Source organism: Melanerpes formicivorus, unplaced genomic scaffold, assembly GCF_026170545.1.
Source record: "Melanerpes formicivorus ecotype bairdi unplaced genomic scaffold, bMelFor1.0.p_v2 SCAF_73, whole genome shotgun sequence".
NCBI classification, from domain to species: Eukaryota; Metazoa; Chordata; class Aves; order Piciformes; family Picidae; genus Melanerpes; species Melanerpes formicivorus.
In genome coordinates this window covers 2,680,454-2,705,489 of record NW_027142425.1, presented here as the reverse complement: position 1 = coordinate 2,705,489, position 25,036 = coordinate 2,680,454, and the positions used below count along the sequence as shown (strand labels likewise).

At 54.4% G+C, this 25,036-nt stretch overlaps 1 protein-coding gene across 2 annotated transcripts in view; it reads left to right on the top strand.

Moving 5' to 3' along the window:
* PLS3 (plastin 3) overlaps positions 1 to 25,036 on the top strand; it is a 104,842-nt gene that overhangs the window by 5,267 nt on the left and 74,539 nt on the right. The window contains exon 1 of one of the 2 annotated variants that reach the window (XM_068163642.1): positions 24,862 to 24,880. The exons of the other annotated variant lie outside the window; for it this stretch is intronic. The gene's annotated coding sequence lies outside the window, so the exon portion shown is untranslated. Of the gene's footprint in view, positions 1 to 24,861; positions 24,881 to 25,036 lie in introns of those variants that run through there. 2 annotated transcript variants of the gene reach the window in all.

The window sequence follows — 25,036 nt, the reverse complement described above, 5'->3', positions numbered from 1 at the left end:
GGCAGCTACAGAGCAAAGCTTCCTGAGTACCTTTTCATAGAATCCTAGAATGGGTTGGGTTAGAAGGGACCTTAAAGATCATCCAGTTCCAGCCCCCCTGCCATGGGCAGGGACACCTCCCACCAGCCCAGGTTGCTCAAGGCCTCATCCAGCCTGGCCTTCAACACCTCCAGGGAGGAGGCAGCCACAGCCTCCCTGGGCAACCTGTGCCAATGCCTTACCACCCTCACTCAGCAATTTCTTTCTAGTCTCCCCTCTCACTCAGTCTCCCCTCTCACTCAGTCTCCCCTCTCACTCAGTCTCCCCTCTCACTCAGTCTCCCCTCTCACTCAGTCTCCCCTCTCACTCAGTCTCCCCTCTCACTCAGTCTCCCCTCTCACTCAGTCTCCCCTCTCACTCAGTCTCCCCTCTCACTCAGTCTCCCCTCTCACTCAGTCTCCCCTCTCACTCAGTCTCCCCTCTCACTGCCATTGTTCCTCATCCTGGCACTCCCAGCCCTTGTCAGAAGTCCTTCCCCAGCTCTCCTGGAGCCCCTTCAGGTAATGGAAGGCAGCTCTAAGGTCTCCCCAGAGCCATCTCCAGGCTGAACAGTGCCAGCTCTCTCAGCCTGTCCCCTCAGAGGAGGTTCTCCATCCTCTGCTCATCTCTGTGGCCTCCTCTGGACCCTCTCCAGCAGCTCCAGATCCTTCTTGTGCTGGGGCCCCAGAGCTGGAGGCAGTGCTGCAGGTGGGCTCTGAGCAGAGCAGAGGGGCAGAATCCCCTCCCTGTGCTGCTGCTCTCCCTGCTCTGGCTGCAGCTCAGCACACAGCTGCCTGCTGGGCTGCCAGGGACCATTGCTGGCTCCTGGGGAGTTTGTCCCTGTCAGCCCCTTCCAGTCCTTCTCAAGACTGCTCTCAAGTACGTTGCAAGGCTTGAGAGGAGCTGTTGTAGTGAGGATGATACAAGGCTGTATCAGATCAGTGTCTGCTTGGCTGATCTAATGAATGCCACAATATCACCTGCCTGTGCTCTCTCCCTGGTCCCCAAACCCTTTGCTAGGCCATCTGTTGGTGCCTTTGCACACACATTCCTGTTGGCACTTTGGGAACCTGATTGTTGTGCAAGTAGCAGAGGCTGTGCTTGTGGGGAGCAAATCTTGACTGAGCTGAACCTGAAGTGCTGTTAGTGAAGGGGTTTGTGGAAGGACAGTTTCAGCTCTGACCCTCCCAGAGGGCTGGTCAGGCTCAGAACACAGTTAGCTCTCCCTGCCTGCACTGTTAAAGCCCTTTCCCTTCCTGCAGGTGCCTGCTTCCCTTGCTGCTGGTGGATGAGAGGTGTGGTCTCATGAGTTGGGTGAGGGTCTAGCATCTGTGCTCTGGGTGGTGTGGCTGGGAAAATGCTGCTCAATCCTGTGGGCCCTGTGAGAAGGGACAGCTCAGGTGACAGTGCCTAGATGGCTGTACTCACCTCCAGCTGTGTGACTGACTTTGGTCAGGCTTTGGCACAGGCTGCCAATGGGAGGTGGTGGAGTCCCCATCCCTGGGGGTGAAACCTGTGGCCATGGCACTTGGGGCCGTGGTTGTGTGGCCATGGTTGTGCTGTGTAGGGGGTTGGACTGGGTGATCTTAGAGGCCTTTTGCAACCTGAACGCTTCTAGATTCTATGACTGCTGCCCCTGGAGTGTGCTACTCAGGCTGCCCAGGGAGGTGGTGGAAGCCTCCTGCCTGGAGGTGTTTGCAGCCAGGCTGGCTGTGGCTGTGAGCAACCTGCTGTGGTGTGAGGTGTCCCTGGCCATGGCAGGGGGTTGGAACTGGCTGAGCCTTGAGGTCCCTTCCGCCCTGTCAATTCTATGATTCTACTCTTGCATGCCCTGCTCCATCCAAACACTGGCTTATGGATTTATTGGATGGCAGGGGATTAAAAATAGGTATCCCTGTGGTGTGGTCTGTGCTGGGAGTGGATATGGGCTGGATGGTGCTCAAAGGGAGCAGCATCTGTTACACCTTCAGTCTTAGCAGCTGCCTATTCCATGCTCTTCAATGCTGAAGTTGTAGGTGATGAGCCAGGCTTTCCTGTCCATCCTCACTAGTGGTTCCTGCCCTGGATGTTCTTCCTGCCTCCAGGTCAGCTTTTTCTGAAGTGGAGACTTGGATAGTGTCTCTCCATCATGTTCTGCTGTGAGATTCCCTTGGGGTGCTGCAGCACAGCCTGTGACAAGGCTCCTGGTTTGTGCAGATCCCTTTGCTGAGTGAAGGGCAAAGTTAGGTGTAGATTTCACAGAGTCACAGAAGGTTAGGGGCTGGAAGGGACCTCAAAAGCTCATCCAGTCCAACCCCCTGCCACAGCAGAGTCACCTAGAGCAGCTCACACAGGAACACAGCCAGGTGGGGTTGGAATATCTCCTGAGAGGGAGACTCCACAGCCCCCCTGGGCAGCCTGCTCCAGGGCTCTGGCACCCTCACAGGGACAAAATGTTTCCTCCTGTGTCCATGGCACTTCCTCTGCCTCAGCTTCCACCACTGCCCCTTGTGCTGGCATTGGGCAGCACCCAGCAGAGCCTGGCTCCAGCCTGTGGGCACTCACCCTGCACAGCTTTAGCAACAGCAAGGAGCTCACCCTCAGGCTCCTCTTCCTCCTCCTCCTCTCCAAGCTCCATAGCCCTCAGCTCCCTCAGGCTCTCCTCCTGAGGAAGATGTTCCACTGCCTGCAGCATCTTTGTGGCTCTGTGCTGGACTCTCTCCAGCAGTTCCCTGAGCTCCTTCTTGAGCTGAGGGCCCCAGAACTGGACACAATATTCCAGCTATGGCCTCAGCAGGGCAGAGCAGAGGGGCAGGAGAACCTCTCTGACCTACTGACCCCAGCCCTTCTGATCCACCCCAGGCTGCCCTTGGCCTTCTTGGCCACCAGAGCACATTGCTGGCTCATGGCCAACCTCCCAGGTTCTTTTCCTCTGCTTTACCAGCAAGCAGCAGCAGCCTGACTGGGTGGCATTGTGCCATCAGCTTGGGGACAGGGAATCCCAGGTGCCAGAAGCCCTCCTGCCCCATCTCACTATGCTGCAGCCCTCAGCCTACCCAGTCTCCCTTGGCACAGGGCACCAGCACGCCTCCCAGGGTGGGTGTGCTGTGGCACTGGGCTCATGCTTCTTTGGAGGGTGATGGATGCCCACCCTTGTCACTGATGATCAAAGAGATCATCTGAGTACAGCCAGAAGATGTGACTGTGTGGCTGCAGACCCCAGCCCTGGGCAGCAGGAGCTGTGAGAGGTTTCATGTGTTTGGTGTGCCCCTGTGTGACCTGCCAGCTGCTGTATGAGCAACAGAATGTGGAGAGTCACAGAACTGACCAGGCTGGAAAAGACCTCAGAGATCATCAAGTCCAACCTAATACCTAACACCTCCTGACAACTAAACCATGGCTCCAAGTGCCACATCCAATTCCTTTTTGAACACCTCCCTGGGCAGCACATTCCCATGGCCAATCTCTCTGTCTGGAAAGATCTTTCTCCTCACCTCCAGCCTAAACCTCCCCTGGCACAGCTTGGGACTGTGTCGTCTTATTTTGGTGCTGCTTGCCTGGGAGAAGAGACCAACCCCCACCTGGCTACAACCTCCCTTCAGGGAGTTGTACAGAACAATAAGGTCTCCCCTGAGCCTCCTCTTCTCCAGTTAAGCAACTCCAGATTGACCCCAGAGTCGCTGGAGCTGGATGGAGAGGGGTGGGAGGAGAGGACATGGCCTCCTGCCCTCTGCTAACACCACACTGTTTCATGGAGCCATAGAATGGGCTGGGGTGGAAGTGACTTCCAAAGCTCACCCAGTCCAATCTCCCTGCAGTCAGCAGGGACATCCCCAACTAGATCAGGTTGCCCAGGGCCTCACTGAGCCTCATCTTGCATATCTCCAGGGATGGGACCACAACCACCTCCCTGGGCAACCTGTTTCAGTGTTCCACCACCCTCCTGGTGCAGAACTTGTTCCTAACATCCAATCTAAACCTGCTCTGCTATAGCTTGAAGCCATTGCCTCTCGTCCTGTTTGCCCTGGGAGTGGTGGCATTGGAGGTCAGTGAGCTGTTCCCTGTGGTGTGCCAGCCTGATGTCATAGCTCTTAGCAGGCAGGGCTGGCTGCTGTGCCTGGTCTACCCTCTTTGGGCAGGTCTGTTCCCATCAGAGGGGTGTGGACCTCCTTGGACAGGATGCTGAGCTGAGCTGTGCTGGCCAGTCCTGTGCCCAGCCAGTACACTCAGTCACTGTGGCATCTGCTGCCCCCTGGGAATCTGCCATCTGTTGGCTTTTTTTGGTGATAGATGAAGTGTGCCAAGAGTGACCAGCAAGTCCTGCCTGCCTCACATGGGAGGCTGAGGTCATCTGTGGCTCCTCTGGCACCTCATCTTTTACCTTGGGCCTCTCTGGATTAACACTTTGGCTGCTGCAGGCTAGTTTGGTCACTGGTAGTGTGTGAGTGGTGCAGGCTCACAGGATGTTAGGGGTTGGAAGGGACCTCCAGAGATCATCCAGTCCAAACCCCCTGACAGAGCAGGAGCACATAAGGAGGAGGTAGCCTCTGTGTGCCCAGGAGAGCTGGAGCCATTGAGAGCTGCTTTCCCCCTTCTGCTTGTTGTTCTGGCTGCTTCCTCTTCATCTCTACCTTCCATCAGCCATGAGGGCCCCTGCTGCCCATGGAAATGCAGCCTTCCTAGCAGGTGGGCTGCTTGCCTTCTTTGGAATCATGGAATTGGTTGGAAAAGCCCTTGTGGTGGGTTGAAGATTTCCCTCCTCCTCCCCCAGCATTAACTTTGCCAGACCAACTCAGCTAGCAGCACATGAAGCTGTGTTCACAAACCAGACCTCCCCTCCCCAGTGGAATGCAATGAATGTGTACAAAATATCCAGGACTGACAATATTAGACACATATTTACAATTAGCAACCTGGTCAGAGAGCAGGGAAGCTGTTCCCCTGCCCCCCCTCCCCCCGTCCCACAAGAGAGAGAGAAGCAGACAGAAAGCAGTGAGTTAGACTTAACTAAGCAGCTCAGCCAAGGCCAGCTGACAAGCAGGTTAATCTCTCCTGAGTGAAGCAAAACAGCAGAGATCAGGAGAGAAGAAGAGAATTGGTTAGGTACAGCCCTTCCTGTTCTAGATATGTACCCAATGCATTTGTTTAGAATAGTCTTTTGTTTCCCTTCTCACACCCAGTAGTGATTGATTTATTTATGGCTTTCTACTTTGCTGCTCAAAATCTGTAGCTAAATTGTAAAGGCATAGCCTAAAACCACCACAGCCCTCTTGAGAGCATCAGTTCTCAGTTGTCAGCCTAACACCACTGTGGCCATTAAACCCTGGCCCCAGCTGCCATGGCCACATCTTGAACCCCTCCAGGGATGGGGACTCCACCACCTCCCTGGGCAGCCTGTGCCAATCCCTGACCACTCTTGCACCAAAGACATTTTTCCTCATCTCCAACCTAACCCTCCCCTGGTGCAACTTGAGGCCATCTGCTCTCCTCCTATCACCTGAGTTTAGGGAGAAGAGTCCAACCCCCACCTCACTGCAACCTCTTCTCAGGGAGCTGTAGAGAGCAATGAGGTCTCCCCTCAGCCTCACAGTATCACTAAGGTTGGAAGAGACCTCAAAGATCATCAAGTCCAACCTGTCACCACAGACCTCATGACTAGACCATGGCACCAAATGCCACATCCAGTCCCCTCTTGAACACCTCCAGGGATGAGGACTCCACCACCTCCCTGGGCAGCACATCCCAATGACGAATGACTCTCAGTGAAGAACTTTCTCCTCACCTCCAGCCTAAACTTCCCCTGGCACAGCTTGAGACTGTGTCCTCTTGTTCTGGTGCTGGTTGCCTGGGAGAAGACACCAACCCCCTCCTGGCTACAACCTCCCTTCAGGGAGTTGGAGAGAGCAATGAGGTCTCCCCTGAGCCTCCTCTTCTCCAGGCTAAGCAACTGCAGCTCCCTCAGCCTCTCCTCACAGGGCTGTGCTCCAGACCCCTCCCCAGCTTTCTTGCCCTTCTCTGGACACCTTCAAGTGTCTCAATGTCCTTAAACTGAGGGGCCCAGAACTGGACACAGGACTCAAGGTGTGGCTTCCTCTCCTCCTGGCTGAACACCCCCTGCTCCCTCAGCTGCTCCTCCCCAGCCCTCTTCTCCAGACCCTTCCCCAGCTTTGTTGCCCTTCTCTGGACCTGCTCCAGCTCCTCAATGTCCTTCTTGGAGTGAGCAGCCCAAAACTGAACCCAGGACTCAAGGTGTGGCCTCTTTAGTGCTGAGTCCAGGGGGTCAGTCTCTGTTCTGCTCCTGCTGACCACACCATTGCTGATCCAGGCCAGGCTGCTGGTGGCTGCCTTGGCCTCCTGGGCACACCCTGGCTCCCGTTCAGCTGCTATCAACCAGCACCCCAAGATCCTTTTCTGCCAGGCAAGTTTCTTTGTGTGCCCCAGTGCCAGCTGTCCCATGCTGTCCCAAAGCCCTCTGCTGTGGGTTGATGTCCATATTCCTGAGGGTGACTTGCCTGCTCCTGCAGCATCCAGACTGTCCCTGTGGGGTGCAGCAGTCTGTGCTCTGCTGACATTTGGGAACTGGTATGGAGGAGATGAAAGAACAATTGGTTTGAGCTGCATCTGGGGATGTGGGGGGCAAGACAACTGTTTGAAAGGGGGAGCTGCAGCTGGGGCTGCTGCTGCTGTCAATCCATATGGGCCAGATGCTTCTAACCAGCCTCCTTGTCTCATTTCCTTCTGTGAAATGCTTGCAGCTGTTTCTCCTGCTTCTTCAGTAGGCTTGGGGTTTTTTTTTTTGGGTTCCTGTAGAGAGTGATAGCTCACAGATGCTGCTGGGAGTTCCCACTGCATAGATGGGAAGAGACTCTGCTAATCTTCAGGAGAATAGAACAGCACAGAATTAACCAGGTTGGAAAAGAGCTCAGAGATCACAGTATCACCAAGGTTGGAAGAGAACTCAAAGATCATCGAGTCCAACCTGTCACCACAGACCTCATGACTAGACCATGGCACCAAGTGCCACATCCAATCCCCTCTTGAACACCTCCAGTGATGGGGACTCCACCACCTCCCTGGGCAACACATCCCAATGATGAACGACTCTCTCAATGAAGAACTTTCTCCTCACCTCCAGCCTAAACTTCCCCTGGCACAGCTTGAGACTGTGTCCTCTTGTTCTGGTGCTGCTTGCCTGGGAGAAGAGACCAACCCCCCATCTGGCTACAATCCCCCTTCAGGTAGTTGTAGAGAGCAATGAGGTCTCCCCTGAGCCTCCTCTTCTCCAGGCTAAGCAACCCCAGCTCCCTCAGCCTCTCCTCACAGGGCTGTGCTCAAGGCCTCTCCCCAGCCTTGTTGCCCTTCTCTGGACACCTTCAAGTCTCTCAATGTCCTTCTTAAACTGAGGGGCCCAGAACTGGACACAGGACTCAAGGTGTGGCCTAACCAGTGCTGAGCACAGGGCACAATGACCTCCCTGCTCCTGCTGGCCACACTGTTCCTGATGCAGGCCAGGATGCCCTTGGCCTTCTTGGCCCCCTGGGCACACTGCTGGCTCATGTTTGGGCAGCTGTCAATCAGCACCCCCAGGTCCCTCTCTGTTTGGCAGCTCTCAGCTACTCTGACCCCAGCCTGTAGCTCTGCATGGGGTTGCTGTGGCCAATGTGCAGCACCTGGCACTTGGACTGGTTGGGTGCTGTCCTGTTGGACTCTGCCCATCTGTCCAGTTGGTCAAGGTCCCTCTGCAGAGCCCTTCTGCCCTCTAACTGACCAACATCAGCTCCCAGCTTGCTGTGATCTGCAAATTTGCTGATGACTGACTCAATCCCCTCATCCAGATCATCAATGAAGATGTTAAAGAGGATGGGGCCCAGTACTGATCCCTGGGGGACACCACTGGTGCCTGGCTGCCAGCTGGCTGTGGCACCATTCACCACCACTCTCTGGGCTCAGCCTCCAGCCAGTTCCTAACCCAGCACAGAGTGCTGCTGTCCAAGCCATGGGCTGACAGCTTGGCCAAGTCCATCAAGTCCATCCTATCCCCTTCCCCTATAGAAGGGGAAGAATGGAGCAGGTTTTGACCAGGGGCAGCCCAAGGTAAGACCTCCTTTGCCCAGGTGCATCAGCCCCATCATCTCCCCCATCACCCCTGTCTCTTGTCTGCTGAGATGTCTGAAGCTAGCACAAAGCTTCCAACAGTTCTGGAGGTGGAGCAGAAGAGACACAGCTCTTAATTCACAGAACACAGAGAATCAACCAGGTTGGAAAAGACCTCAGAGATCATCAAGGCCAACCTATCACCCAGCACCATCCCATCAACTAAACCATGGCTCCAAGCACCCCCATCCAGTCTCTTCTTGAGCACCTCCAGTGCTGGTGACATTTGCCTGCTGGCTGTTTCAGCACTTCTGCCTTTTTAAAGACCAGCTGATCATATCTGGGGGGTTGAGCAGGTGACCTTTGAAGGTCCTTTCCAATCCAAACTGTTGTATGATTCTGATATCTTTCTTTATTGTCTTAAGTCACAGAGAGCACATTTCAATGCTCATCTCTGAAGCTGACCCTCATTTCTCTGTGCTGAGGAAAGAGCAGAGAGGCTTCCAGTATCTCTTTTCACCTTGAAGATACTTTGTGTGACAACACCTGAGTGATCCAGGACTGCCCTCAGTGAGGGAAGGGAGAGCACTGGTAACTGTTGCTGTCACTTGTGGGTGTAACAAGGATGGAAGAAGTAGTGTTGGCCATGGCCTGGTGTTAAGAGGTGTTCCCCATCCAATCTGGCTGCTGTGCTTATAAAGTTTGGGTTGAACTCCACAGCATTGCTTAGATGTTTGCCTTTTTCCTAAGAAGTCTATCACCAGAGTCACTTCCAGGCTGGGAGAGTTGGGGCTGTTCAGGCTGGAGAAGAGAAGGCTTCAGAGAGACCTCAGAGCAGCCTTGCAGTACCTGAAGGGGCTCCAGAAGAGCTGGGGAGGGACTTGTGACAAGGGCTGGGAGTGCCAGGATGAGGGACAATGGAGCAGAGGGGCAGAATCCCCTCCCTGGCCCTGCTGGCTCTGCTTTTCTTGCTGCAGCCCAGGCTCTGCTTGGCTCTCTGGGCTGCAAGTGCTCACTGCTGGCTCCTCTTGAGCTTCCCCTCCCCCAGCACCCCCAAGGCCTTTTCTTCAGAGCTGCTGTTGAGCTTCCCCTCCCCCAGCACCCCCAAGGCCTTTTCTTCAGGGCTGCTCTCAAGCCAGTCCCTGCCCAGCCTGTGTCAGTGCCTGGGATTGCCCTGCCCCAGCTGCAGGACCTTGCCCTTGGTCTTGTTGAACCTCCTGAGGTTGTCCTGGGCCCAGCTCTGCAGCCTGCCCAGATGCCTCTGGATGGATCCTTCCCTCCAGCTGTCAGCAGCACCACACAGCTTGGTGCTGAGGCTGCCTCAGTGCCACTGTCCAGGTCACCACCCAAGATGTTAACCAAGCCTGGTCCCAGCACTGATCCTGAGGGACTCCACTTGGCCATGGACCATTGACAGCCACTCTCTGGCTGTGGCCATCAAGCCAGTTCTGTACCCACTGAATGGTTCATCCATGGAAGCATCCTGCACCAGCTTGGAGACCAGGATGTGGTGCTTGCAGCTGCCCAGTGTCCATGGAGGAGAGTTGCTGCAGTATCAGGAGGTCCCTGCAGCATCCCAGTCCCCTGGGCAGGGAAGCAGAGCAACCTCAGGCTTTAGCAGTCAGCAGGGACTTGCTCCCCTCCCTGCTTTGCCCTGGGCAGAGTGGCTGCCCTGGGCAGGCCCAGCACACAGCTTGGTGCTGAGGCTGCCTCAATGCACCCACCAAGATGTTCAACAAGCCTGGTCCCAGTCTCTCTAACTCTCCTGGGGCTCTACTCTTCTCAGCCCATGTTCTAAATGATGCTTTAGAAATTGCTGCAGGAAATGGACAATAAAGTCACTCTGCTGTTCTTTGGAGCAAAGTGCACAGGATCGGTCTTGCCCTTCCCTCCATTCACTTTTCATAGCCTCCTTTGTTTTTCACTTATATATCTTTTTTTATTCTAAATTCCTCCCCTCCTCAAAATAGATCCAGCAGCAGCAGCCTGCAAGGAAAGGCTGCCAGGAGTTGGTCTTGTGGATTATAGTTGGCCTGCTTGGAGCCTGACCCCACCCTACGTAGGCTTGGATTAAAAATAGCCTTTCTTCTCAGCAGGCTGAAAACCCTCCACAGCATGGGCATGGTGTGGTCCCTTGGGGAGGTTGGCAGCCACAGGAAGCCCTTCAGCTATGGAATACCTCAGAAAAAGTCTGTTTCTGCTAGTTCAGGCAGAAGGGCTGAGGTGGCTGGTGCTGGGGAGGTGTGCAGCCAAGTGTCTGACTGCAGCACAGGAGGCAAATCCCAGCCTGGGCTGCAGCCACAGCAGTGCTGCCAGCAGATCCACAGAGGTGCTTGTGCCACTTTTGCTCTGCTCTGCTGAGACCTCACCTGGAGTACTGCATCCAGGTGTGGAGCCCTCAACACAGGAAGGACCTGGAGCTGATGGAGAGGGTCCAGAGGAGGCCACGAAAATGCTCAGGGGGTTGGAGCAGCTCTGCTGTGAGGACAGGCTGAGGGAGCTGGGGGTGTTCAGCCTGGAGAAGAGAAGGCTCTGGGGAGACCTAGTAGCAGCCTGCAGCACCTGAAGGGGACTGCAAGAAGGATGGAGAGAGACTTTGCAAAGGCCTGCAGGGACAGGACCAGGGACAATAGCTTTAAGCTGGAGAAGAGGAGATTGAGATTGGATGTGAGGGACAAGTTCTTTAGTATGAGGATGGTGGAACACTGGAACAGGTTGCCCAGGGAGGTGGTTGAGGCTCCATGCCTGGAGATATTCAAGGTGAGGTTGAACAGGGCTCTGGGCAACCTGATCTAGTGGAGGATGTCCCTGCTGAGTGCAGGGCATTGCACTGGCTGAGCTTTGGAGGTCCCTTCTGGCCTGGACCATTCTATGACTGTCAGCCCTGTAGTTATTGTAGATACTAAGGCAAGGATCTGAAAGGGTTGAAAACTGTAGACTGCAGTGCCCTGGAAAGAGTCCTGGTCTGTCCTTAGTGGGAAGAGTTGGCTGGCTGGGGTAAAGAGATGAGTGGATGCTGTGCCTCCAGGGCAGGAAGCAGTCAAGGCCTTTGTTGGTTTCTTGAATGCCCATCTGGGCTTAGGCAGCTGTTCAGAATGCACTGGCAGAAGCTCTTATGCTTCAGCACCTGTGATGGTAACATCTTGGTGCAATGGCAGGGTGGTGCCTTCTGTGCTGCCACTGCCCAGTGCTGGCTCCTGTCCAGCTTCTCCCCTGTCAGCACCCCCAAGTCCATCTCTGCAGGGCTGCTCTCTATCTCAGCATCCCTCAGGCTGGATTGATATTGTGGGCTGCCTGAACCCAGGTGCAGGACCTTGCACTTTGCCTTTCTGAACCTCATGAGGTTCTCCTGAGCCCAGTTCTCAGGCTGGTGCCTGGTACAAGGACCCTGAGGCTCTGCTCACTTGGGGAAGTGTTTAGGGATGGAGGAGGTCCCTGGTTGGGGAGGTGCATCCACGAAGTCCAGGAGACTCATAGATCCTTAGCTTCATGAAGGATAGAGCTCTGGCCAGCTGAAAATGGAGGCAAATGCTTCCTATTGCTGCTCTGCTACCTGGCTGTGTGAGCTTGGCAGGGAGCTGGGTGAGGATGGGTGCTGCTCTGGTGGCTGGAGGTCTTGCACTCTTGGAGAGATAGCAATCCTGGCCTGAAAAGACAGCCTTTGGGCTTCTTGCCCTCATGCTGACCAGTGTTTTGGTGCCTGGCAAGAGCAGCAACACCATGAGGCTACTCCAGGCAGTAGGCTGCCAGCTTGAGTACATCCCAGCTCAGGTGCTGCCAGGAGGTGAACAAGGGCTGGGAGACTGCTCCTGCCCCACATCCTGCCCAGACCTGAGCTGCACACTCCTCCCCCTCCTTATAGAACAGGAAAAACCATTAAGGGCAAGAGGTTGAGTGGTGTAGTGATCTCATTCTCCCACTGCCTATTGGAAAAGCCAAACCTCAAACCCAAGACTTGTCAGAGAAGTCTGAGTGGCTGGCCTTGGGGGAGGAGGAGGGAAGAGTTGAGTGTCTCCTTGCTCTGGGCATCTGGCCTCTGCTCCATGAATCTCAACTGTTGACTTCCTGTGTTGTTTAATTTGTTTTCCACTGTTCCTGGCCATGCTTGTGTGAGGCAGCAAGGAGTTTTACAGGAGGCAGCAGATGCCAGCCCCTCGCAGGCTGCTGCCTGCTCTGGGGAGGAAGGCAGCCTGCAGCTCAGCTGGGATCAGGGAATCACACAATGCATTGGGTTGGAAAGGAACCTTGAAGGTCATCTTGTCCACCCCCACTGCACTCAGCAGGAACACCTCCAGCTAGATCAGGTTGCTCAGGGGCCTGTCAAGTTTGACCTTGAATGGCTCCTCAAGCACCTCCCTGGGCAGCCTGTGCCAGTGTCTCCCCAGCCTCCCTGTGCAGAACTTCCTCCTGATGTCCAACCTACCTCTGCCCTGCTCCAGCTTCAAACCATTGCCCCTTGTCCTGTCCCCTCAGCCCCTTCTGAACAGTCCCTCCCCAGCCTGTAAATGTAGTTCTGAGGTCCCCCTGGAGTCGTCTTTTCTCTGGGCTGAACAGCCCCAGCTCTCCCAGCCTGTCTGTGTAGGGGAGGTGCTCCAGCCCTCTGATCATCTTCATGGCTGTCCTCTGGGCCCACTGCAGCAGGTCCATATCCCTCCTGTGTTGGGGGCCACAGTGCTGGATACAGTACTCCAGTTGAGGTCTCATCAGGATCCCTCTCTCCAGCTCTGGCCACACTGCTTTGGATGCAGCCCAGGCTGCCCTTGGCCTTCTGTGCTGCCAGTGCCCATTGCTGGCTCCTGTCCAACTTCTCCCCCATCAGCACCCCCAAGTCCACCTCTGCAGGGCTGCTCTCAACCTCAGCATCCCTCAGCCTGGATTCATCTTGAGGGCTGCCTTGACACAGGTGCAGGACCTTGCACTTTGCCTTATTGAACCTCATGAGGTTCTCCTGAGCCTAGTTCTCAAGCCCATCTAGGTCCATCTGGATGGCATCCTGCCCGTCAGTCTTGTCAGCAGCACCAGCAAACCTGCTGAGGGTGCAGAGGGATGTGGCAGCAGGCAGTGCTGCCTGGTGAGGGAAGCCCCAGGCTCAGCCATGAGCCCCTGGGTCTGCAGGGCTGGAGTGGGAACAAAGGAGCAGGGCAGGAAGAGGGCAGGGAGCCTCTGCCTGTTGCCTGCTCCCCAACTGTTTATGCCTGGCCTGCTCTGTGGGCCTGGAGCAGTGCATAGAATTGTCAGGGTTGGAAGGGACCTCAAGGCTCATCCAGTCCCAACCCCCCTGCCATGGGTAGGGACACCTCACACCACAGCAGGTTGCTCACAGCCACCTCCAGCCTGGCTGCAAACACCTCCAGGCAGGAGGCTTCCCCCACCTCCCTGGGCAACCTGTGCCAGGCTCCCACCACCCTCATGGGGAACAACTTCTTCCTCACATCCAATCTCAATCCCCCCATTTCTAGTTTTGCTCCATCCCTCCCTGACACCCTCAGAAGTCCCTCCCCAGCTTTCCTATAGCCCCCTTCAGATCCTGGAAGGCCACAATTAGGTCTCCTGGGAGCCTTCTCCTCTCCAGCCTGCACAACCCCAACTCCCTCAGTCTGTCCTCATAGCAGAGCAGCTCCAGCCCTCTGCTCCTCCTCGTGGCCCTTCTCTGGACACCTTCCAGCACCTCCAGATCCTTCCTGTATGTGGATTTGTTGATCTCTGAAATGCCTTTTTCCTTTCATTTTTTTTTCTTTTGCAGACTCTGCCTTGGCCTCTTCGGTTTCTGTTTCTCCCATTCTAGGCCAGGCTGTATAAAGGCTTGCTGTGAAATATTACCTCTTCCACAAACCTTTGTAAACAGCCATGAAATTGGCTGTAGAAGAACACTAGAAGGATTAATTTTCCTCCCTCCTCCTAAAGCTTGGGGACAGAGCCTCCAGGCTTTGCCTACTTCAGCTGCATGTTTTCCCTTCAGCTGCAAGTCAAGGGGCTGTTTGTTCATATCTCAACTTCTCAAAGTGGAAAAACTGACTCCTGCAGTTATGGCTGCTACAGGCCCCTTTTTTTTGAGTGGTTTTTTTGGTGTGGGTTTTTTTTTTTTGCTAGAGGAAACTAAATTTTTCTAGGGGGGGGTGAGGGGGGAAATGCTAGCCAGGCTGGTTTGAAAAGTAATATAAATACAGGAACATCAATAAGGCAGTGTGAGCTGTTGCCCACAGCAGGGTCAAGGTAAGACAAGGAGAGTCCTGCAAAGCAGAAAGAAGCCAATCAAGAAGAAAGCTTGGGAGGGACTTTTTTAAGGCCAGGCTGGATGTGGCTGTGAGCAACCTGCTGTAGTGTGAGGTGTCCCAGCCCGTGGCAAGGGAAGGGGGTTGGAAGTGGCTGATCCTTGAGGTCCCTTCCAACCCTGACAGTTCTGTGATTCTATGAATCTGATAGTCTGGGGGAGGAGGGAGACTGAGGAGCATCAGAAGTGCTGCTGTCCTGTGTCGGTGCTGCACTTCGCAGGTGCTGCAGGAGGCTGTGCTCCAGGGAGGTGCTGTGCTTGGCAGGAGGTGTTGGTGACCTCTGGGGCACTAACTGGAGGTGGCTCACCTGTGACATGCAGTAGATGATCCTGCCCTTGACCTCAGTCCTGTTAATGCAGCTCCTGCCAGATAGTCCTTGGCTGGAACTGCTTCAGCTTCCTTGGCTCCAGATGGTGGGGAGGCTGTTTTGCTAGGGGAAAAAGAAAAAGACCAAAAAACTCGAGGAATTAATTGTAGAGCTCTAGGGATATCCTCTTGGACTCCAGCTGCAATTGTTGTGTCTTGTGGGGGTGATAGGAAATGAAGCTTAAGCAAGATCCCCTTTGTTCTCCCTGGCCTTTTGTTCTCCTGAAGGTCAGCATGTGAGAAGCCTTTGGATCCTAGAAGGAAGAGGGGAAGGCAGGCAGCAGCTCTGCACTTGATTGCTGTATGTGGGAGTAATTTGTTGTCAATATGTCAGAGATTACATTGAAGCTCTCCAGAGTTCCATGCACAAGAGGTTGAAGGTCTTGAATGAGAGAAGCTTGTAGGCTCTCTGGGTGAGGTGGAAGGGGATGTGCAGTGTGATGGTGTTTGGTGGAACAAGGTTGCACTGTTACCTGGGTGCCACTGATAATCTTCCTTGCCTGTTGTGTTGGACTCTAAAAACTACAGCTAAGTCCCTGCTTTCCTACATGCTCCTTCCCTCAAAGTGTCATAGAATTGTTTGGGTTGGAAAAGATCTCTAAGATCACCCAGTCCAACCATCAACCCAACACCCCCATGGCCTCCAAACCATGGACCCAAGTGCCATGGCCACAGGTTTCTTGAACCCCTCCAAGGATGGGGACTCCACCACCTCCCTGGGCAGCCTGTGCCAATCCCTGACCACTCTTGCACCAAAGGAATTGCTCTTAATGTCCAACCTGTCTCCCCTGGCACAATTGTATCCTCTGGATAAGGTGGAAGGGGATGTGCAGTGTGTTGCTGTTGGATGGAACAAGGTTACACTGGCACCTGTGTGCCACTGATAATCTTCTTCCCTGCCTGTGGTGTTGGAATCTGAAAACCACAGCTAAGCTTCTCTCCATGCTCTTTCCCTCAAAGTATCATAGAATTGTTTGGGTTGGAAAAGCCCTCCAAGATCACCCAGTCCAACCAGCAACCCAACACCACCATGGCCCCCAGTGCCATGGCCACAGGTTTCTTGACCACCTCCAGGGATGGGGACTCCACCACCTCCCAGGGCAGCCTGTGCATCAATCCCTGACCACTCTTGCAGCAGAGACATTTTCCTCATCTCCAGCCTAACCCTCCCCTGGCACAACTTCAGGCCATTGCCTCTCCTCTTCTCACCTGATCAGAGGGAGAAGAGACCCAGCCCCATCTCAGCACAACCTCCTTTGCAGCTTGGCATCACAGCAAGGTGTGGTCCTGCTTCTGCAGGCTGGAAGCACTGCAGAGCACTGCACTGGTGCTGCACTGAGGGCTGCACTTTGTGCATCAGTGGTTCTGCTTCCTGAGAGCCTTCCACCAATGATGTCCCCAGCAGCTTCCAACAGAGCTTGGAGACTGCAGCCCTTTGGGTTACCACATCTGTAGCAGCATGTGACTTCCTAAATCTGATCAGGGTTTGGGTTGGTTTTGGTTTGGGGTTTTTTATGCTGTTGGTTTTGAAATGTTTGCATTGCTCTTGGCCCCACTGCTGCTGCAGTGTGCAGAGTACTGTCCCAGCCTGGCTGCAGAAGCTCACTGCTGCCAGCACTGCTCTGCTGACACCACACCTGAAGCCTCACCTGCCTCCAGGTCTGGGGCCCCCAGCACAAGAAGGACCTGGAGCTGCTGGAGAGGGTCCAGAGGAGGCCACCAAGATGATGAGAGGGCTGCAGAACCTTCCCTGTGGGAACAGGCTGGGAGAAGTGGGGCTGTTGAGCCTGGAGAAGAGAAGGCTCCAGGGAGAACTTGGAGCAGCTTTCCAGTACCTGAAGGGGCTCCAGGAGAGCTGGGGAGGGACTTGTGACAAGGGCTGGGAGTGCCAGGATGAGGAGCAATGGCTTTGATCTGGGAGAGGGGAGATTGAGACTGGGGATGAGGAAGAAATCCTTTAGAGTGAGGGTGGGGAGAGACTGGCACAGGTTGCCCAGGGAGGTGGTGGAAGCCTCATGCCTGGAGGTTTTTTAAGGCCAGGCTGGATGTGGCTGTAAGCAACCTGATCTAGTGTGAGATGTCCCTGCCCATGGCAGGGGGCCTGGAACTGGATGATCCTTGAGGTCCTTCCAACCCTGACAGTTCTGTGATTCTTATTCAAAATGTTGTTTTCAGAAGGCCCAGCTTCCCCTCTCTCTTCACATGGAAAGGTGAATCCTACCTAAGTGAGGATTCAGAATCCTGAGCCTTGCTTCCCTGAACACATCTGTAAAAGTATTTCCATTTGCTCCCTACTGACCTCATCTGAAGGGCTGCTCGCTCAGAAACAAAACCAGGAGCAAACCTTCTCCCTGCTGATCTGCACACCACCCCCACCACTCAACACAGGGTAACTCCACAAACACCTCCACCACCCTGTGCACCCCCTGGAACACCTCTCACCATCCATTCTTGGAGGCCAGACCCCCTGTGCAGCACTCAGGAAGCAAAAGCTTTTTGGCATTGCTGGTTTGCAGCTCTCTTCCTCTTGTTTCTGTGACCAGGTGGAGACAAGTACCTTGTTCTGTGCTGGGTCAGGGGAATGGTTACCTACAGGATCGGTAGAGCAGTATTTTTATGTACATAACACTGCAGCTGCTTAGAGGTTAGAGCAGGAGTCAAGCACTGGCTTAAGCCAAGGAAAGCAGCAGCAGGCTGGAGCATCAGCCCTGGAGTATCATAGGTCAGGGCTGGAAGGGACCTCAAGGATCAGCCAGTTCCAACCCCCCTGCCATGGGCAGGGGCACCTCACACTAGATCAGGTTGCTCAGAGCCACATCCAAGCCTTAAAAACCTCCAGGGATGAGGCTTCCACCACCTCCCTGGGCAACCTGTGCCAGGCTCTCACCACCCTCTGCCTGCTCCTCACCACCCTGCTGCAGAGGCTGTGAGGCAGGAGAGCATCCCAGCCTGTCCCTGCCACGAGACACAGCATCCTGGAGTCTCAAAACCACAGCCCTGCTCCAAACCCAAACAAGGCTCCACAGCCCCTCCCCAGCTGATTAGGAGCACAAAGCTGCAGTGGCAGCACAAACAGGAGCCAGGATTTATGATTTCTTTTTTAACCCAGCCATTGTTTACCAAGCAATCCAGCTCCACAAAATCTGAATGCCAATTACAGGGATGGGTAATTCCTTGAATTTAAGTTTCCACTTGGTTGGAGCTGTTCTGGACAGGCTGAAGACTTTGGTGCTCCTCCAGCAGTTTTGTCTGCTGGGAGAGGCTACGCTGAGCTCTTCTAGAAAGACAGGGACAGCGACTGGGAAAAGTCATGGCACTCATTCACCAGCCCCAACCTTGCCAGAAGGGCAGAGTCAAAGGCAGCAAGTTCAGCCCTACTGTTTGTGAAAGCAAAGACAGGCGTCAGCCCTGTGGCATTGGGTGGCCAGTGGCAGAAGCAGACCAGGAATCCCCCTCTGCTGCCACTCTGAGCACAGCCAGTCAAGCACAAGTCATAGAATGGTTTGGGTTGGAAGGGAGCTTAAAGATCATCCAGTTCCAACCCCCTGCCGTGGGCAGGGACACCTCCCACCACCCCATGTTGCTCAAGGCCTCATCCAGCCTGGCCTTGAACACCTCCAGGGCAGCAGCCACAGCTCTGCTCATCCTCATGGCCCTTCTCTGGACACCTTTCAGCACCTCCAGATCCTTCCTGTAAGGTGACCTGATTGTGGCCTTCCAGTATCTGAAGGGGGCTACAGGAAGGCTGGGGAGGGACTGCTCAGGATCTCAGGTAGTGATAGGGCTAGGGGGAATGGAATGAAGCTGGAGGTGGGGAGATTGAGGCTGGAGGGGAGGAGGAAGTTCTTCCCCATGAGAGTGGTGAAACCCTGGAATGGGTTGTCCAGGGAGGTGGTTGGGGCCCTGTCCCTGGAGGTGTTTAAGGCCAGGCTGGATGAGGCTGTGGCCAGGCTGATGTAGTGTGGGGTGTCCCTGGCCATGGCAGGGGGGTTGGAACTAGATGATCCTTGTGGTCCCTTCCAACCCTGACTGATGCTATGATACTACTATGATAACAGGCTCCAGAACTGGACCCAGAGCTCCAGCTGTGGTCTCAGCAGAGTGGAGCAGAGGAGCAGAATCCCCTCCCTGGCCCTGCTGGCCACACTTCTCTTGCTGCATATTAAGTGGCCTTAGTATCTGACTTAAACTTTAGCCTGCTCCTTTCTGCCCTGCTTGGCTGAGCATGGGACTAAGCTTTCCTCAGGGACACAGATGGGAGAGGTTCCAGTGCAACCCTGCCCCTGCCCTTCTGCTGCCCACCCCTTTTGTCATGTTGCTGCTGGTCTGATTTCCAGCTGGGCTTTTGCCACTGCTTTGTCTGAGCCAAATGCCCAGGCAAAGGCATCACACACAGAGACTTCTTGCTGAAAATCTGAAAACCTTGTCTTGCTTCTGCCCAGCCAGGAGGCTCCTGCAAGCCATCTGAACTCTCCTGTGTGGCTGGTTATTGGAGTGCCCAGCCTACACTAGTTTGACCCATCAGTAATGACAAGACCTTTGATGTCTTTCTCCCTTCCTCCCCTTTCTCTAAGGGGTATGTACTTTGTTTTTCAGCTGGGTTATGTAGGGTGGACATGAGCCTGCAGTGTTCACTTGCCAGTGTGGCCAGCAGATGGAGAGAGGGGGCTCTGCCTTTCTGCTCTGCTCTGCTGAGACCTCTCCTGCAGGGCTGTGTGCAGCTCTATAGCCCTCAACACAGGAAGGACCTGGAGCTGATGGAGAGGGTCCAGAGGAGGGCCATGAAAGGTGATCAGGGTCTTGGACTGCCTCTGCTATGAGGACAGGCTGAGGGAGCTGGGGGTGTTCAGCTCAGGAGAGACCTAATAGCAGCCTGCCAGGACCTGAAGGGGGCTACAGGAAGGCTGCAGAGGGGCTGCTTTCAAAGGCCTGCAGGGACAGGATGAGGGACAATGTTTTGAAATGAGAGAGGGTTTAGACTGGATGTTAGGAGCAAGTTCTGCACCAGGAGGGTGGTGGAGCACTGGAAGAGGTTGCCCAGGGAGGTGGTTGGGGCCCCATCCCTGGAGATATTCAAGGTCAGGCTTGGTGGTGCTCTGGCCAACCTGATCTAGTGGAAGATGTTCCTGCTGACTGCAGAGGGGGTTGGACTGGATGAGCTTTGGAGGTCCCTTCCAACCCAAACCCTTCTGTGATTCCATTCTGTTCTGTTTCTGTCCTCTCAAGGCCTATATAAAGAGGTAGTGGAAAGCCATGAAATGAAGTAGGGTCCTGCCCCATCTGCATGGCCTTCAAACCCTCTGTAAGAGCCTGCACAAGCACTACTGGTCAATAATTCACTTCAGCAATTAAGGCTTTGTGCATTGGGTGGGTATGAACTTGACACCAGAGCAAGGTACTGCACTTTCTGTGCTGCATTGCCCTTTGGTGTGTCAATGCTCATAGCTCATGTTCTGGGTTGGCATTTGGTGTAATCATGTTCTGGGTTGACCTCTTTGGTGTAATCCATGCTGGACCTTGTGGTGTTAATTGCTCCTAGCTAGAGACCTTCCCTTCCTATGGTGATAATAGCTCCTAACTAGAGACCTTCCCTTCCTATGGTGATAATAGCTCCTAACTAGAGATCTTCCCTTCCTATGGTGGTAATTGCTCATAGGCAGAGACCTTACCCTTCTATGGTGTTAATTACTCCTAGCTATAGACCTTCCCCTCCTACCTGAACTGCAGAATGGATTCATGCCTTCTATCCCACAGCATGTTTTACTCAGTCTTGGCTTTGTGGAGGACCTGTAGGTGGTTGAGGTTTTGTTTGGTGGTTGTGTGGTTTGTGTTTGGGTTTTTTTTTTCAATTGGGAAGGATGAGGGTTCTTTAATTGACTGATTCATAAACATTGAACTCAGCAGCAGGCTCGAGACAGGAAGGAATCTGCAGTGGAAGCAAAGCCTGGCTTCAAAGCATGGAGATCAGCCGTGCTACTAGCAGTTATGTTGGGGTTTTTCTTTGTGGGCTGAAAAATGTGAGGCAGTTTACTAATTAACAGTGTTAACGAGCTCTGTAGTGAAGGTTGCCCTCCAGGGACCTGCAGGCTATGGGTGATGTGTGTGTGTGAGTGGTAATCCAGGTCTGCTTCACCTTGCTGTGCACATGGAGAGGGTGCAGCAGTTGTGGGAGCCTCTGAAGTTAGCCTCCCCAGCAGGTCCATCCTGCAGAAGACCTTTTGGTTGCTGGGGTCTGAGACAAAAAGAGCAGCCAGGGAGGGAGCCAAGAAATGCAGCACGAGCTAAATGCCAGGAAAAAGCTTCCAGGTCCCTTGAGGTTTGATTCTGGACTAGTTCAAGACAGCTGAAACTGTAGCCCCACTTGCACAATGTGATGAGCTGCTTGCCAAAATGTTCTACCTCCTACGTCTGGCTGGACATGCAGACGAGATACCAGTGACTCCTTGAAGATCCTCTTGGGCTGGGCTGGGCACCTGGGCTGCTGCCTGGGTTGGGCTGGGACTGTACCAGCTTTGCCTTGACCCTTCCCCAGCACTGAAACCTCTCTGATAAGGGGAAGCCACCCACAGGTGGGTCATGTGGGGCTGAGGAGCTACCCACAGCCTCTCCACTAGCCAGGAGTGGTCCCTGGAGGTGTTCAAGAGGGGATTGGACGTGGCACTTGGTGCCATGGTTTAGTTAGTCAGGAGGTGTTGGGTGACAGGTTGGACTTGATGATCTCTGAGGTCTTTTCCAGCCTGATTGATTCTATGCTTCTGTGGTTTCCAGCAGCCTGATCTGGTCAGTGATCAAGAGTTGACTAAGTGCCTGTTTGCTGGTTGGAGCAGGCAGAGCTATAACCCTCTCCGGCGTGTAGGTGGAAGGTACCGAGCAGTCCCTGACCTCTGCCTCTGCAGAATTGCCACTCTTGCCCACAGCCCCTGGGTTCATTTGTTATTATTTTTCCAGCCACATCCTTTCTGCTGCCAAAATCTCATTTGGAAGATTATACCAATTAATTCCATTAGCAGCCTGATAGGCTGCTGCTTCTGGAGGGAAGTCAGGGGCGGTGCTCGGCGGGGCGGATGGGGCTTGTCTGCTGTTGCCTTCCCAAATCAAGATGAGGTGCAATGCTTGGCTTGGGTAACTGTGTTTGTGTTTTGGTCTTTGGAAAGTGTTTTCTCAGGGGGAAAAGTCTGGCTCCAGTAGCTGAACCCTTTGCAAAGCTGTTCACAGGCTCACAAGATGTTAGGGGTTGGAAGGGACCTCCAGAGATCATTGAGTCCAACCCCCCTGCCAGAGCAGGGGCAGAGAATCCAGCACAGGTCACACAGGAACACATCCAGATGGGGCTGGGAAGGCTCCAGAGAAGGAGACTCCACAACCTCTCTGGGCAGCCTGCTCCAGGGCTCTGTGAGCCTCACAGGGAAGAAGTTCCTCCTCGTGTTGAGGTGGAACCTCCTGTGCTGTAGTTTCCATCCCTATTCCAGGGTGCAACTGAGCAGAGCCTGTGCCATCCCTCTTGACCCCCAGCCCTCAGATATTGATAGACATTGATCAGATCCCTCTCAGCCTTTTCCTGGGCTCTGAGCCTCCCCTCATCAGGCAGTGTTCCAGTCCCTTAGACTCTCTCCAGCAGATCCCTGTCCCTCTTGAACTGGGGAGCCCAGAACTTGATGCAGGATTCCAGGTGAGGTCTCAGCAGAGCAGAGTAGAGGGAGGAGAACCTCCCTGGCTCTGCTGGCCACACTCCTCTGAATGCCCCCCAGGACCCCACTGGCCTTCTTGGCCCCCAGGGCACGTTGCTGTCCCATGCAGAACTTGTCCAGCAGCACTCCCAGGTCCTTCCCCCCAGGGCTGCTCTCCAGCAGATCCCCTCCCAGCCTGTGCTGCTGCAGTTTGTTCTTCCTTCCCAGGTGCAGGACTCTGCTCTTATCCTTGTTGAACCTCATCAGGTTCCTCTCTGCCCAGCTCTCAGCCTGTCCAAGTCTCTGAATGGCTGCACAGCCTTCAGGTGTCTCAGTCAAGCCTCCCAGTTCGGTATCATCAAGCAAACTTGCTGAGCTGTGGTGCCTGCCCTGCTCAGGTGCAGTTGTACTGCATGCCCAGGTCAGCTCCTCTTTGCACACTTTAGTCTTCCTCAGCCTTCATCTCACGCTGCTGCAATTGCCTGAAGGAAGCTGTTTCCTCTGGGGTGTGATGGGGGCAAGGTGCACTTCATAATGAGTTAGGTGGAGCTGTAACTGGCTTGGCTTACTGTAACACTGCCCCAGGTTCCTGCCAGCAGCCTCTGCTTCGGCCAGAGGATGACATAGCAGAGGAGATGGGGAAGTGCCTCAGTGCTGGTGGTGCCCTGCTCAGGCCTGAGCTGCCTGCAGGGCTGCCCAGAGCAAACCCCAGCAGGACTGCAAAGCCCTGCAGCATGGTCAGTGTTGGCTCCAAGGACCTTGCAGTCCTGGTGGATAACAAGTTATCCATGGGACAGCAATCTGACCTTGAGGACAAGAGGGCCAATGGGTTCCAGGGGTGCATAAAGAAGAGTGTGGCCAGCAGGTCAAGGGAGGTTCTTCTCCCTCACTGCTCTGCCCTGGTGAGACCACATTTGGAGTGCTGTGTCCAGTTCTGGGCACCCCAGTTCAAGAGGGACAGAATGTCCAACAGAGGCTGTGAGGACGATGAAGGGACTGGAACATCTGTGTGATGAGGAAGGGCTGAGCCCTGGGGCTGTTTAGGAGGAGAAGGCTGTGAGGGGATCTGATCAATGTCTATACATAGCTGAAGCACCTGAAGGTTCCAAGCTCTTTTCAGTGGTGCCCTGTGGAAGGACCAGAGGCAGTGGACACAAAGTGGAGCAACATAAGGAACATAACATCCAATGGGATGGCTTTTAACAAGTCTAAGTGCTGGGTGCTGCACTTTGGCCACAGCAACCCCATGCAGAGCTACAGGCTGGGGTCAGAGTGGCTGAGAGCTGCCAAACAGAGAGGGACCTGGGGGTGCTGATTGACAGCTGCCTAAACATGAGCCAGCAGTGTGCCCAGGGGGCCAAGAAGGCCAATGGCATCCTGGCCTGCATCAGGAACAGTGTGGCCAGCAGGAGCAGGGAGGTCATTCTGCCCCTGTACACTGCACTGGTTAGGCCACACCTTGAGTCCTGTGTCCAGTTCTGGGCCCCTCAGGTTAAGAAGGATATTGAGAGACTTGAAGGTTTCCAGAGAAGGGCAACAAGGCTGGGGAGGGGTCTGGAGCACAGCCCTGTGAGGAGAGGCTGAGGGAGCTGGGGTTGCTTAGCCTGGAGAAGAGGAGGCTCAGGGGAGACCTTCTTGCTCTCTACAACTACCTGAAGGGAGGTTGTAGCCAGGTGGGGGTTGGTCTCTTCTCCCAGGCAGCCAGCACCAGAACAAGAGGACACAGTCTGAAGCTGTGCCAGGGGAAGTTTAGGCTGGAGGTGAGGAGAAAGTTCTTCACCAAGAGAGTCGTTCATCATTGGAATGTGCTGCCCAAGGGAGGTGGTGGAGTCCTCATCCCTGGAGGTGTTCAAGAGGGGATTGGATGTGGCCCTTGGTGCCATGGTCTAGTCATGAGGTCTCTGGTGACAGGTTGGACTCAGTCATCCTCGAGGTCTCTTCCAACCTTGGTGATGCTGTGATACTGTGATAAGGAAAAACTTTTTTGGTATGAGGGTGCTGGAGCCCTGGAGCAGGCTGCCCAGAGAGGTTGTGGACTCTCCCTCTCTGGAGATATTCCAACCCCATCTGGATGTGTTCCTGTGAGACCTGTCTTAGGTGACCCTGCATTGGCAGGGGGATTGATCTCTGGAGGTCCTTTCCAACCCCTCCCATTCTGTGATTGTGTCCTAGGCAGCAGAGAAGGTCTTGCAGCTGCTTTTCCAGGACGAGTGCACGAAAGAGTTCCTGGGTCACCTTTACTTTCTCACTTGCTGTACAGAGACCCCACCCTAGGCACCTTATTGCCCGTGATCTCAAGGGAATAACTTGCTCATTCCCCCCCCACCCCTTATTCCCTCTATCCACACCCACCTCTTTGTGCCTTTCAAATTTAATAAAGTGGGTGACTCAGTCCTAAATATAAAGCCTGCTTCCGGCATCATCTGCCTGTGGCTCATTTCCTGCAGCTGACATCAGTGGAGCCTCCGATTTCCTTATGAAGTGGTGAGACAGGAGACCCCCTTCTTCTCCCCTTCTTCTCCCCTTCTTCTCCCCTTCTTCTCCCCTTCTTCTCCCCTTCTTCTCCCCTTCTTCTCCCCTTCTTCTCCCCTTCTTCTCCCCTTCTTCTCCCCTTCTTCTCCCCTTCTTCTCCCCTTCTTC